Source organism: Athalia rosae, chromosome 1, assembly GCF_917208135.1.
Source record: "Athalia rosae chromosome 1, iyAthRosa1.1, whole genome shotgun sequence".
Taxonomy (NCBI): Eukaryota; Metazoa; Arthropoda; class Insecta; order Hymenoptera; family Athaliidae; genus Athalia; species Athalia rosae.
In genome coordinates, this window is record NC_064026.1 from 32106298 (window position 1) to 32118825 (window position 12528).

Consider the following 12528-nt stretch of genomic DNA (forward strand, 5'->3'; position numbering starts at 1 on the left):
GGGGAAATTATCAGAGGGAAAACTCCTCCGCGTGTGCGGTCCTGGTCAGGTTATTCGTGAATGCAGATACACGTGTGTGCCGAGGTAAAAGTGTACGTGTACCCAACCATTTCAGCGGATACGGACGGACGATAAAAATGTGTCGTCCGTGGGGGAGGAGGACGGCGGAACGGGGCCCCGTCCAAGAAAGCTAATTGGCCCCTCGAAAGCCACTCGGTGGTGTATAGGAATAGGGGTATTTCGACTACCTCGAATCACCGACTATTGTGCCGAGTTCGATCGGCATCTCTTCAACGGTAACTCGAATACCTTTGTACGTATACGGGGTGGGTACGGAGGTACGAGTATACACCGTGTGCGTCGACGTATGCACACGGATGACGTACGAACATTTATCCGCGAATTCTGGACGCGAACTTGCGTCCGTTAGAGCATACCTACGACTTGGATACATCAAGAAACCGTCGCTGTCGCGAACAGAGTCACGATTTTTCGCTGTAACGGCGGAAATCGGTAATTTGACATTTTTGACACTTTGGACATTTTGTAGAATATTCGTATCTTCGAGATGCGATTCGGCGAGGGAAGACGCGACGATCCTGAGAAAATCCAAAAGACCGACTCTTTTTTTACAAAAAAAAAAAAAAAAAAATCACGATTCGCGACTATCTCGACAAAATTCCCGGGAGCTACTACGAGTTGTGTGACACAAATAGCGACGGAGCTATGCAATTAGACGCCGCTAAAATAGTCGCCTCATTTTTTTCTCTTCGTCCTTTCCTTTTTTGGCTCCCCTGTTGTTGGACGAGCGAATCGGAGGACGAGGGCGGTGATACCTATGCTGCGGGTGGCGCGGAGCCCGGCTTGACTTCTGCGTTATTAGCGAGTGGCAATAAGGAAATGGAACACGTGATCATGTCCGATGAAAAAAGGACCCCGCTATATCTTCGCTTGTACGTCGTTTCGACGCTGGTCATTTTATTGCAGCTCGTGTCAGCCCTTATGGCCGGGCCGGTCTCTCGGGCGGGATTACTCGAATAGAAAGGGGAATGAAAGAAAAATAAAAAAAAAAACAAATCAAAACTTAATCGGAGGCCAATGGGAAATATGTCGGGGAAGTACGGAGTAAAGTGGAACGAGATTAATGATCGTCAAATAATTACGTAGTGCGTAAAAAAATGAAGCGAAGTATTTTTACACGACACTTTTCAGGTCTACCAGACCGTGTAAGAGACGTCAAGGGTATTATCTTCCCTTATCGCATCACTTATAATAAGGTGGGTCCTTTCATCGTCGTTTTTTTCTTTCCCCTCTCTGAAATTTCGGTTTTTTTACCATTCTTTTTTTTTTTTTCATACTCCGACAGAGCCGCATGCAAGTATGGTATAGGGTTTTCTAAAATTTATGGCGTGCGAGCCATTGGTCACGCGGACGCCTAGCCCTTTCTTTTCTTTTCCGCTTTTCCTCTATTTCTCCGACGCTTATGTGAGCCCCAAATATCAAACTGTCCGCAAAATCTAAATTGCTCTCGCCTGGAACAATGAACGAAGAGAAAGAGCGAAGAAAACAATGAATTGAAAGTATAAAGATCTTTTGTAAAAATTATCAAAATTCCATCTCGTTATCCCATTAATTTTTCAAATTTGGATTTCCTCGTTTCAGCTTTTTTCCGTTTCAACAAAAAATAAAATCTGAAGCAATGAAAAACGGAAAGGAATTCTATTACCTTGGGGTATACTTGGTAAGCTTCGTAAATACGAGCTTTCGACTGTGGCGGTTCGCGACGATCGGCTTGGGGTGACAACGTGTGCAAAAGTGAAAGGGGAAAGGAGAGGGGGAGCGAGGACGGATTCGAATGATAAAATGAAGCCGTTTGCTTGTGAAATTCCAATTGTAGAACGTAGATGAAACACCGAGTCCAGGATGTAATAAGGGCGGCGCAGAGATATTCGACCGACGGTATGTTATAATGTCTGTACCGGCACCTACTCGCTGCACGTGTGATGAGAACTCGCGTTTATATCGCGTCGCGAATTTTTCATTCCATACGTTATTTCCCTGAATACGTACACGAAGGTGAAATAATGAAGAGGAGGACCGAGAAAATGGGGGGAAATAGAGAGATGTCAGGTGTGCGGGAAAAATGAAAAATCGCAGTCGGGAGAAGAGACGTCTCGAGAAAATAAAAGAGTGACGGGAATCGCAACTGCATAGGAATAATCTTAAGAGTGACGGAATCGGCTCTCGCTAGGCCGCTTCGGAAAACTCGAGAAGAAAAATGCGAAGAGAATGGATGGGGGGGGGGGGGGGGGGGAGGCAGAGAGGGTTTCTTAAAAAATGGCCCTAATGGAAAGGATCCTCCTATATCATTTCCCATTGTGCGATGCGTGCATCGTACGGATATAATAACCTATCATAACATACAACTGTAATATAGTATACGAATGCCGATATAAAGATACCTACTTACAGTTATACAACCCGGCAAGCGTTATGTTTTCGTACCCGTGTTTCGGCCCCGTATAGAAAATATATTTCGTGTGATTTCCGAGTGGTCGCGGGGGTGTGTAGAGTGAGCGCCGCTCGATGGACCCCCTCGCGATTTCGTACGTCGTGGATGGGGTGGTTTTCCGTTAGCGCGCGGGACTCGAACGATCCAGGAGAAAGTCACCCCTTGAAACGGGGCGAGGGTCACGTGACTGGATAGGGACAGCTGTATTGAACGTAGCCAGACGGTGTCTCCGTTCTAGGCGCGAAATTCCTTTCTTATTTCTTTTCTCTTTTCTTCTCTTCTCTTCTTTTCTTTTCTTTTCTTCGCTTCTCTTCTCTTATCCCTTTTCGGCCATGTAGCTAATTTCTTTTTTCCTATTTCTCCGATCAGTTTTTGTTACTTCTACTTACCGTAGAACGAAACTCGAGAGAGGGAAGAACCGAGAGCAGAACTGAGAGAGGAACGGGGGAGGGGGACATCGACGATCGAAATTATTCATACCCGTGGAAAGAATTTACGGTCTACGGCCATTAGCCAGCTGCGAGGTATTCGCTAGCGAAGTCAGACGCGTGCTTACTCGATGGAAAAAAAAAAATTCCTTATCCTTTTTTCCCACCCAAATCTGGGTTGCGCGCTTCGGATACTTTTTCGCTACATTTTTACGTTTTTTTATTTTCATCGCACTTATTCGAGTTTCGGGGACGACGAGCCAGACTGACGATGAGGGGCGAAACCTTCGTCGAATGTCGTATATTTGAACCGAAACTTTTGACGAATCCATCGACACGTAGTCGAATTCGAAGCCTACGGACGATTGCGTAGGTCTTGCGAGATTTTACGATAAGGGTCGCGATCGCGACGTGTGACGTACATTTCGTGCATATGCAGAAATGGAGGCAGCTGAGGGTAGAGGGGGCGAAAGTGTCGTTGCGGTTCGAGAGCGGAACTTGGCGAGTGGAGAACAGATAAAAATATATACCATAGAATATGGGGGGAGAGAGTGTAGTAAAGAAAGAGAAGAGAGGTTCGGCGGCGAGTAAATAAACGAGAGACAGCAGAGGAAGAGGAAGAGGAGTAAGCCGTTCGGATAATAAATTAATATACGGGCGTGTAGCGCGCTCCTGCTGCAAAATTCAGCGACGCAGCTCCGCGCGACCAACCCTGTCGTAAATAAAAACCTGGTCTTCTTTTTGCTTCCGTTTACTTGCTGGCTTACAAAAAAAAAAAAAAAAACAACAAAATGCGAACTAACAAATAACAAAAATGAAAAACCTATAAAAGTGACATAAAAATAACAATAGAACGACGTCGAACCGAACGGTTGTTTATAAAAAATAGATGCACGTACGAACCCCACGTATCCACCAGGAGATGGAAATTTTCTAAGAGAGAGGTGAGAATCTCGATTCAAATATAATTTGTACGGAGGTGCAGCGGGTCAGCGGGAATAATAGCGACGAGATGATATAATGCCAATATAATAATGGTATAAAAGCTCTGGAATACTAATAGAAAAGACGCGTTTAATGACTCATCGTTTTACGATCCTTTCTTGAGAACCTTTTGCACCGGCACCCTCCACCCTCCACCCTCCACCCTCCACCCTCTCCTCAACTTCCGCCCATTAAAGTCCGAAGTCTGTCAAAAACTTTCGCCGTTTCAGGCGCCTTCTATAAGTATACGCCGTACGTACCCGTTGACACGCGCGTAGTACGAGTAGTACGTCCGTGGTACCCACACGTCGAGAGGAGATAAAATAAGGGGATGTGTAAATGGCTCGTGGGGAAATATCTCTTCGAATATTCGATATATCTCGGCCGGGACTGAATTATAAATAAAGTGTATTTTATGACGTCGGTTATTTTCACCATCTTTTTATTCCTCGCCCGATGATTCGACGCAAGCGACGTTGCGAGGTACGAAGTTATTTCGTCATCGGTTCAATGATCGCCAACCGGTAGCCGATCTATCTGAGAATTTCTCAAAGGAGTCTTCGCTACGACGAAGAAAAATTGTCAAACTAGAAGAAGCTTTTTTTACGAACTCGCGACGTTCCCGCGGCAATTTTCCAAATTAATTTCTGGATTCAATTAGACCGCCTCCCGGGTGAATCCAAGAGACAGCTCGGTCCGTAATTACAGGTAAAATTCTTGAAAAGCTTCGGTTTTCGACACCCCTTAATTTTTCCCTTGAGATGTGAACGGGATAAAGAGACGGGGACTTGTAAAATGAAATGGAATAAAATGTAACGCGGCGTGGCGTTGCTCCGCTCTCTAGTCTCTCTATCATTCATATTTTCAGCTTATGCAAAATATTGGAAATTAAATTTAGCCGGTTTTTGCGGAGACTGGTATCCCCGGGGAGATTGCGGGTAGGTACCGTAGAGCGAGGCGGGAATCGCCGGGAATACGCGCGGCAACTCGGGTGTCGGGACGTCGCGGGGGATGCCAATGTTGGTTTAGGCTGACGACGTTACCTCCGAGCGATTATGCAAGGTGAATATTTTCACTGGGATTTTACATTTTCATACACCCAGCTACAACCCCAACGCTCCCTCTCGTAGGTGTCTGTTCCTTACAGCCGAGGAATGTACGCGTACCTATATACATTGTATATATATATATATATCGACGCGTGCATACGGGGTGGGCCATTTTCGATCGTTATCCTTTTTCCTTCTTCACCGTTGAAGGCGGTAATCTCCTTCGGGAAAAAACGATTATCCCAAAAAGCTCACCGATTCGCTCCGTGCATGAACGATGGACGTACGAAAGAATGATGTTAGAAAAAATCGACACGCTGCAGCCATTCGAAAATTCGCATTTCGAATCTACGAATCCCGATCGACGGTGCGCCGCGACTATCGAAAATCATAACTGTCGTCTCCGGTGAATTCGAAATCCATCGACGCTGGAATACCTCTCGGAACAGGGATATTTTTGATTCGATAATTTAGCCCGTTGATACCGGCCGCACGCCGTCGAGAGGAGAAGGTATACACGGAGCGAATAAGAAGAAGAGTCGGGGGTCGGAGAAAGTGAAGAACAAAGAACAAACAACAATGGCGGGGGTGTAACGCAGCTGTCTGAGCCCCACTGATAAATGGAAGCCCATTAACCGAAAACCAAAATATTCATTCAAATTTAATATCCCGTTGCGTCGGACGCCGACGCCGACGCCTAAAAACTCCAATCAAACCTCCCGCAGAAATACGCGCGCGGCCTCGCCGTGTAACGCTAATGTAGATTAATGAGAGTCACCGGTTGCATAAATTCTGTATGGACGGGTCAAAACGAGGGCCGGGGCGTTTCGTTCGTTTATTCATTCGACTTTTTTCTCTTCGCTATGAATTACGTGTACGGCGAGAGATTCGAAAAACGAGCGAATCGGAAGAACGAGGACTCGCCGGAGGCGACTCGTGTTTTCAAACTCTGACCCTGGACCTGTGCGAAGGTCGAATTACGTGCCGGGGTTAAGTATCGAACGATAACTCAAATTACGCACGTACCCGCCGAACTCCGGCGATTATTCGCAGTTGTGAAATATACATTTTACGTCCGGATGTATAACGGTATAGGAGAAATTCCCGAAAGTGCGCGGTATACAGCTCGAGGAACGGTCCATATGGCAATTGGATCTAATTATTAAATAGTTGAACTCGGTGCATAGTTTACATATTAAACATCTTCGCCGCGCGGAGTACGAGCGCGCATAGCGTAAATAAACGCTCCCTGAATATTCCTCGGCAGCTGTACCCTGCCTCGCGCAACGACGAAATTAAGTCAGATTCGCTTCCTCCGCTATCGCGCGGACCGCGAGTGCATCGAATTTAGGAATAGTTATCCCATCCCGAAGATCCCCCCCGTCCGGGGGGATTTCAGTTACCGGGCGTATTCGACGGTCCCTCCCCCGCTGGAGAGTGCGCGGCGTCGGATGCGAGATGTGGCGGGAAAAATATAATTCACGCGACAGGGACGTTGGAAAGACGAATCGCGCGGGGTGTGCGTTGGTCAATAATTTTACGAAGCGTGCTCAAGGGTCGAGCGTCGCGACGCCTAGACGCCTCGCTCTACGCAGCGTCGCGGGTGCGGGATACAACGTCTGTATACGGTTATTCGGGATACCCGGATGTGGATAACTGCGACCGCGTAACGGAGCTGCAGAAGCCGGCTTCCGGACTTTGTACGTTCCGAGGTTGAGTTATCGGGAACGAACTCTGGAGGAACAAAGACCCCTGCAGTTCGCTGCTGCAGTGTCGCGAGCTACTTCAGTTTACTAATGAACCCAGCTGGGTGTACACTCGAGTGAGGGGCACTTTTACTTCCAGGGTTGTCGCCCGCCCATCCACCCCCGTGACGGTGGCTGTCTGCCTGCAACAATGCCCCCTTCCCGCACATTCTTCTATTTCCCTTTTCATTTCTTACTTTTTACATTCGGTCGGGCGGGGCGACGACGTTCCCTCTCGCCAAAAACAACGGCGGACTCGCACGTTCCCCCTCCCTCCCCCCTCCTCCCGAATTTTCGCTTTCGAGTTCGAAGGCCGATCGATTTCGAATGGGTCGCCGAAAAATCGTTGAAACACCCGAGTATCGGGAAAAGGACAAAACGAGGCTGCCGCCATTTTTCCATTCATAGGGTTCCGCAGGTGCGGAGGCCGCTGCTTTGGACGACGGAAACCGGCCGCGAAATTGAATGGGGACGTCGAATGTCGAGTGAATGCTGGAAAGTCCGTGCCGCGTGTTGCTCTCTATTCACCGCGGGTTCGTATGTTTCGGGGAAAACAACGTTATTCTCCCATACGTTTGCAATCGATGCGAACGGATGATGCAACCAAAGTTCTTTCAGAGATCCGACTGCCTGGAAATTTTCATCATCTTTCAGCTACCCGAGTTGGCAACGAAGTGTAATCATAAAATACGGGGATATCGAAGAGAGTAAAATGAGGATGTAATAAAATTAGATAACACGAAACAAAGAGGAACCGCGGTGGTCGAGATGAGCAAAAAAAATAAATAATAAAATTGTAAAACAAGGTCAGAAAAGAGAGAGGGAGGAAAAAGAGAATGACTCAAAGGAAGGAAGCTGGTAGGCGGAATGAGAGTTATTCCAATCGGAGTTATACACATTTAAACGAATAACAATGGCTCAAACGACGCGCAAATCGGACGCAGACTAATTGTGTCACCCTGCCCGTGCCCCCGCCGTTTATATCCTTCTCCACATCGTCGCTTCTCGTAATTTTGCCCCCCCCCCCCCCCCCCCCCCCCCCCCCGTCCCTCCGTTCTCAAATACGATTCGCGTGTACCGTTCGTAGAGACGTGTCGTCAGACCGAATCCGCGCTCGTACGTGTATAAAATATCCGAGTGTACCGGTGTTCGTGTTTCAACCCCAAAATATCGACGTCTTTACACCCTCCCGTGACCTTCGAAAATTCGAACGTTATGAACGTTATACACGGGGATCGCGATCGCGTTGTTTCGGGCTAACGAATTCCCCGAGACGTGATGTGTGAAATTGAAATAATCGCAGGGAACTTCCCTGCAAATGACGAATAAGACGGGAACGAATCGAGGTACGTTGGAGAGATTTACGTTCATTTTCTCATCTCTCTCCGGACGGGTTGAAAATCGAACAGTTCCCGATTTATCGCGATTAATTATTATTTTAGATTTTTCAATTTTCATCGCAATAAATAAGGGAGAGGTGGGTGCTCGTCCCGGCGAACGCTCGACCCTCTTATGACCGCGGGGCAGCGGACGGGCGAAGCTATAGGTACTGCGTACGGCCATCCTACCTACCCCTTGGCAACGGCGACACAGAGCGATCAACTTTCAACGGTATCTGCGGCAACGGTATTACCTCGCAGAGGTAGGTAACCGGTGGACGCGGGTACACCCGTACCTACCCTGTAATGTGCCGTGTAAACGCACACCGTGGAATATCTTGTTTGCAAATGTTGGAAAATAAGCGAATTCGTTTTTTCAGTTTCCGCGCTCGTATAGAATCTCGACGGGAACTACAAAGGCCGCGTAAATTTGGATTCATCTTACTTCTCTCCTCTCTTCAAAGTGAAGGGGGGGGGGATGGGGGGGGTGAAATATATATACTCGCGATGTAATTTGCGTAGCGACGGGGCAAGGGTTGACGAGTGGTACGTACTTTGCCTCTGGAATATAACGTACGAGTGCGGAGTCGCGACATTTTTATTATCATTATTGCTGTCATTCCTTTTTTTTTCCTCTAATTTTTGTTAATTTTATTTTTCAACGGAGTCGCTAATTGCAGCAGCGCTCCCTGGTTCGTATCGCGTGCGAAGACTGTTGTTGCATTTCCTCGGGGAAAGAGAGAGAGAAAAAAAAAAACACGGTCGGGGGGTTGCATACGTATGCACAGGCATTTAAACACGTCTCCCGGGGTATGTGAGCCGGTGGTGCAGACGTGAGCCTTTGCACGATGCTGGCTAACGAGAAGATGTACGCTCTGAAACGAGCCGGTAAGGGCGCGGGATGCCGGCGAGGAGATGAGAGGAGGGGTAGGGCGGTTGGAAAAAAAAAAAAAAAAACAAAAAAAAACGAAGAAAATTATCAAAAGAACGGAACGAAACGAGACGAAACGAAACGCTCGGAGGTAAAAACAAAACGGAGCTGCCGAATACACGTATACGTATACGCGTCTCAGATTTTTTCCGACCCCGTTCCCGGTTCATTAGCTCCCGATGGAACCTTGATTTTCGACTCCCATCTGGAGTCGCTCTACCGTGCCCGATGCCCTGCCCTGTCTCGTCGATTAAAGCACGCCGACCCGGGGGACGTCGCGACGGCTTTCGCCGTTATTATACGTGTAACGGCGATGGAAACGGGAGGACGGAACTCCGGAGGAGATCAAGGGCGATTCGAGGAAGAGAGAGAGCGGCAGAGAAGGCCAGATATAAATTACAAATCGACGTTCAAGGTTGAAACGGGGGGCGGGGGGGGGGGGGAGTCACGAACGAAAACGTTCTTCCCCGCCGTTCGTCGCACACCACGCGCGCCCCGAGATGAAAATTGGCGCGTGCGGTCCCTCTCCGTTTCACTCCGAGCGTCGGGGGCGAAAGAATCAACGCGCTCCCCGTCCCCTTCGGTAGTTCGCGCGATTATCGTCGTCGCGTACCCCGGCGAATTCATCGGCGGTCTCCGCACGGACGTTGCACCGAGGGGCGTACGTCGACTGCGGGATAGGATGTAGGCGGGTGCGGTACACGGGAAACTTGTGCAGCACTTCGTTTCCATGAATTATTGGCAGCTCGCAGTTCCGTTCTGACCGTATCTACCTACAGGTAGACGAAACTTACTCTCTCGGTGCATGCCTGCGTGTTTGTTGATATTCAACCTGCACCCTCGGAGTCTCTAAAACTTGGGGGAAAACACACGGAACTATATCCAGCGGCAGCCGCGAATAAACCCTGCACCGCGTATCACCTCTACGTGTATCCTCTCGTCTATGAACGGACATCGGAACCTGTATATACAATGTATAAAGCCACGTCTGTGCGAAATCCAACCAATGTTTATCGATGTGAATTTATAGGTCGACGAAGGGTATTCCCATTTCTACCGGTTTGTTTTTCATTCCCGAATGCAGAGTGAACGGAAAAAAATGATACCGCGACAAAAATTATCTACCTCTTGCCTTTCCCTGTAATAAACGTAAAATATACTCCGGGTGCTCCGTCTTCGCTCCGTAAACAAGCGAAGGGAAAAAGAGTTAGAGAGTTCGCCTGGATCTTCCAAACTGAATTCCCGGTAGCTTGAATTTTACAAGTTAGTTTGTGGCTACCGAGTGCGCCCCGCCCGCTGGATTATAACGTGAAATAAAAAAGAGAAAAAGAAGGGGGAGGGGAGAAAATACTAAACCCACCGGAGAGACGAAGGAGTTCAAATTGCCGTCGTATACTCACGCGTCAAAACAATTTACGCTGCCGAGGATCACTCGGAATCACTCTTTCTTCGCCTCGCCGGTGCATCCCGAGCTTTTTTATTTTCCCTCCCGCTTTTTATGGGTGTACAAAAATACGGATGCGTTTCAAGATTTCGGAAGACTGTCCGCGAGAAGAATGTCGCGTGGTATTTTTTTTTTTTTTTTTCTTTTTTTCTCCTTCACGCCCCAACTGCACAAACTCCTTTCCATCTTTCCAAGTACCCCGATAGACGCGCGAACGTTGCAGGGAGCTTAAATACCATTCGGATCTTCGGCGGTGATAAAAAACGGGCCATAGAACATCGCGCGTCGTGACGCCCGGTGGTTAGGCCAGGCGACGTCTTCTTGTAGCGCGAGGCGAGGCGAGGCCGTAAGGTGGAAAGTGGGGCGAGGACGACGACGCCCCTGCGCGCAAAGCCACCTCGGAAGCTTCGAGCTTTGGGTTTCGGGCTCTGGGCTCTGGGATTCCGGCTCTCCTCCGAGCCCCGGTTCATTCTCTGACGAGAAGGGGCCAGGTGTTAAGGATGTCTGTAACGGTCCAACGCCCCGACAACCCCGAGGTTACGGATAGAGACAAGGGTGCTGAGACATATTTTTAGCGTTATATACACCCAACTATTCGGGGGACCCCCGCCAACCCGAAAAACCCGACACCTCGTCTCTCCCGACAACCCTCGGCGCGGCCAAAGGGAGAACGAGAAAAAGAAAATGAAGAAAAAGAAGAAGAAAAAGAGGAGATATCGGAGAGAAGAAAATGAGCGGAGCGTGCGCCTCGCAGTCTTTAGCGTCTATTTTCAGGGTGTCTGTATCGTAGGAATCAAGCCACGTCCCTGCCGACTCGAATGGGAGCGTAGGTCCGTCGTCGCTCCGTATTTTCACCGCGCGCTCCGAAAACTTGAGCATAAGCTGCACCTATACTTAGCGCAATGCTCGCGGTAAACGCTCCGAGAGACAGGAACGCGCGTTAACGAGTGGCTAATTCCCAATTGGGCCTTTCCAAGTTTACCGAAGGGAAAGTTATAGCATCTCTCTCCCTCTCCCTTTCCCTCTGCCTCTCCCTCTCGCTCTTCGCTTCCAACGAAATTACTTCGAGCGCAAGGGACAGAGGTGGAGAGCGGACTGCCCCCCGACTATTGAGCCCTAAGATTTTCTCTAGATTGCTCGTTAAGTCTCTCGCAACCATTAACAGCGGCGCTAGTTTCTAAACAACTCGCTGCGACACCGTAATAAGATACCCCCGTCTATTTGCTCGGATGTCCCATATCGTGCCTTAATTCGAGACAATCAGTCCTCAGCCGCGCCTCGCCTCGCTTCGCCGAAAGAAAACACACTTTGCCTCGAGAACTTTCGGTCACTCCGACCGTCCGACGTACAGCAATTGTCAGTTTCTACGTCGAGCTACAGTGAAAACCATCGGTGCGATTTTTTCGTCGAATCACCTTCTGTACACAGGCTGGTTCGTCCGCGTTCAACGAGAGGGGGAAATCGGGCGATCGGTTCGTGTTCTCGTCGTTGTTCCAAAGGAATATTCGAAAATTGGACGAGATTTTTTACACCAACGAGCGTACGATGTGCAACCAGAATCGCGATCGGATAGCGAAAAATTTCGCTCCTGCTCTTGGAATCGCGAGGCCCACCGAGGGCGTATCGGGAATTCTAATTTCGTTTCCGAGCGTTCGTTTTGTCTGAAAAAATGTATCGTAGAAAAAAAGCGCCGTACACATAGTATTAGATTTCCCCGTGGCGTATTCCGCACCCGGTGAAAAGTTGTTGGGCGAAAAGAAAAAAAAAAAAAAAAAGAAAAAAGGTGGCGGCGGCGGCGGCGGCGGCGTAGGAACATTTTGGTTACCCAGCAAAACTGGCGACGAGCGATTGAAACCGATGAGAGTCACCTTCCAGATATATTCGGATGATAAAACTCTGTCAGTGATGAATGGTCCGATAGACAGGCGGATAATGCGGATGTTCGATCTTCGCTCCGGTCACACAGTCGACGGTGGTTCCGTAAATTCGACGAAAAAAGTTTGATTAAAAATTTATATTCCATGTAGACTCCCCGGAGCTTTTCCCTCCCGTATTG